The following is a 3,022-nucleotide window of genomic DNA, read 5'->3' on the forward strand; positions in this document are numbered from 1 at the left end:
CTACACTAGTTTGTAGTCAGATCGTGGCAGGTTTTTAAACTAACCTTGTACTGAATCCAAGTGGAGTTGGCTGGATCCAGGATCAGACCCCTGATCTGGAGGGTGACATCGTCCTTCTCTTACTGCAACTATCAGCATCGCTATGAGAAATGTCATGCATGTTCTTTAATTTCTGAAGATGTTGCATGCTGAGAGCACAACTGTCCTCAAAGCCTCTCTTGTTTTGCCTTTTGGGTTGCTTTTCCTATGGAGGAACTGTAGTCATACTGACCTAGCCACACTGACAATAAAAATTTGCCGTCTGCTCAATCGCCATCTGGTTCCCGCCCACTTGGAATGTGTCTTTGCATTAAGTCTCTTCCTTGGTGCCTTGGTGGACCTCTTCCTCTTTGTTTCTGTTTTTTGTCCCAAGTAATGCTTATGACCAGGATGGTATAGTATTGATCAAAAATCCTGTGGGTTTTGTTTCTTGTGCTAGTGAGGCGAATGGTAATCTAGGAAAGAACTGCAAGTGTCTTGCATGGTTGAGCAGAGCTGGGATCAATTGAGGGAAGCTGCTGACTTCTGTGTCTGCAAAACGTGGCAGAGAGGACACCACTGAAGGCAGTGATGATTTCACTTTGGCTGATTTCCCGGAGTGTAAATTGTATTAATTTTATGGTAGGGAAAAACAGAAATAGTTGGGAAATAGCATGTGCCTTGACAAAGAGAATATGTGTTAGTTTTTAGATGTGGGATGAGCAGTGGTAACCTGAAGTTGCAGCTTCTTGTAGGGTGGTGATGATATCACTGAACTGGTTTTTCTGTTTTTTTGAAAGTACTGGAAAAATATGAGTCAAAGGAAAAGCTTTGATACTAAAGGCAAGGTGATGTGCCTTACAACAGAAATAATGGAGGCATCTCAGGTGGTTTAGTGTTGGTCCAGTTACAGACCCACTTTGGAGTTGCAGGTGTGTTCTGGTAGGGGGACCCAGAGTGCTGGCTTCTAACTGCAGAGCTCTGCTTCCATCTCAGTATCTTTAATACCACAGGTCTTTATTTCAGAAAAGAAGGGGTACAGAGTAAGCAGGAAGGGGCCAGCTAGTCCTCACAGCCTGTTGTGTCCATATGTAACCATTTCCTTCCTTCCTTCCGTCCTTCCTTCTGTCCTTTTGCAGCCAGCAGATCCCCATGAGCACGCCAAGCCACCGATGAGGCTCTGTGTTACTGCTTGCGTGCTCCCTGCTTTGTTCCTTGCAGGTTCCTGCCCTAATGCTATGCTTGCTCTGCTGCTTCCTCGAAAGGTGTAGGAGACTCATTGCTACCATGCAAGTACTAAACTACCTGATACCAGGAAGCTGGGGACAGTCCTGTCATACTAAGGTGGGCTGGCACGGGCTGCAGCCACCAAGGAAGTCGAGTCTGATCTGCTGTGTGGATTAATTGTGTATTTTGCAGGGGAGGCTCATTTCCATCTCTTCCACATGTGCAGCATGCTGGCATGAAGCGGCATTCTCTGACACTTTCAACTCGTGTCCCTGAGGTTGTGGAGCATGGAAGTGGAGAGCTGGAATGGGAGCAGATGGCCCTGGATACTCTGGAATTTTGTAGCTATGAGGTGGGTCATCTTGAGGATTGAATGTTTTAATCTGAGTAAAAGAGACTCCTGGGACTGAGAGGGATTTGGGAAGAGGAGAGTCTCATTTTGCTGCAGTATCTGCTGAGTCAGGGGCAGCAGGTGAGGCAAAATGAGTCCTGCTCCTGCCAGCCCTGGAGATGTGGAGGAGTGAAATGTTTATGATCTGCTCTGTGCTTCAGAAAGGCTGAGTGTTGTGAGATCATCACCAGGTGTTTGCTGCTTCAGGATAAAAATACTAATCAGGAGATACCTAGCCTCCCTAGGTAGCCTGTTTTGATACTTTTGTTTTCAATATTTTAAATATTTTCTGATTGAAACACTTATAACATGAATCAGTCATATTGCAAATAAAAGGAGCTTATCCTTTCAAAGTAGAGAATGCTTAACTACACTCCCATTTTGCATTTCAAAAGTCAGTGATCCTGTCCCTCAGCCTTCCTTCTCATCCAGTTCTTTTCTCCAGGATTCGTAGTGCTTTTTCCATGTTCCACTCTGAGTTAATGTTTTGTGTCTGCGCTCCACCCTGTGCCCTGGCTCTTCTGCAGGATTATCTATCTCTGGCTGCCCTTCCTGTGCAGCATTTAGGATTGCTCGTTCCAGGAGAAAAGGTGTTGGTTGCTAAAATGGTGGTTCCAAAAAAGTTTGATAATATGCCAAAGACTGGGGCCTGAGAAAGATCTCTGAGGCTTCCTTGTGACCAGCAGTAGAATATTTTATGGACCCTTGAGCCTTCCCTCCAGCTGGAGTTGCTGGTGCTGCTACACGTGCTACGTCCTGTTGATATCCTGGGTGCTGAGTAACACAGGACTGGCAGTTATTGAAAGAAATGTAACAAAGGTACCTCATTAAATGCTGTCTTTGCTATATCAGTATTTGCAAAAGAAGAAAAAAAAGCCTGACAGACTACAGGAGAGCCAGAGCTAGCTCCCAGCTGGAAGGGGACATGCGATACATGAATATAAAGAACTATAGCCCCACTTGGTGGCTGTTGATGCACGACTTACAGTTTCAGAGCGACTCCTGTGCTGGATAACAAAGATCCATGACTGATATTTTACTGAACAGGCAACCCTCTTGTTTTCCCTTTGACTGGGTCTTAAAGCTCCTCCCCAACTCCTGTGTTCTCCATGTCTCAGCATTGCATCTTATGACTCAACTTCAAGTGCCATCTGGACAAGAGGCCTCCTGGGAAACACACTAGCGTGTGGCAGCATTTTCTTTAGCTCTTTGTTGGGTTGCCAAAAGGAAGCAGCGTCTCTGCAGGGTGGAATTTGCTACAGGAGGAGCAGCCAGCACACAAAAGCCTTTCCAGGACTTCCACTCTTCAGTCCTCCATTGAGGGCAGCTCCAGCAGAATAGGTGTGAGCAGGGAGCAGTGCAGCATGGGCTGCCTTCTTCCTGCTG

The sequence above is a fragment of the Chaetura pelagica genome, unplaced genomic scaffold (genome assembly GCF_000747805.2).
Source record: "Chaetura pelagica isolate M959 unplaced genomic scaffold, ChaPel_1.0 scaffold171, whole genome shotgun sequence".
NCBI classification, from domain to species: domain Eukaryota; kingdom Metazoa; phylum Chordata; class Aves; order Apodiformes; family Apodidae; genus Chaetura; species Chaetura pelagica.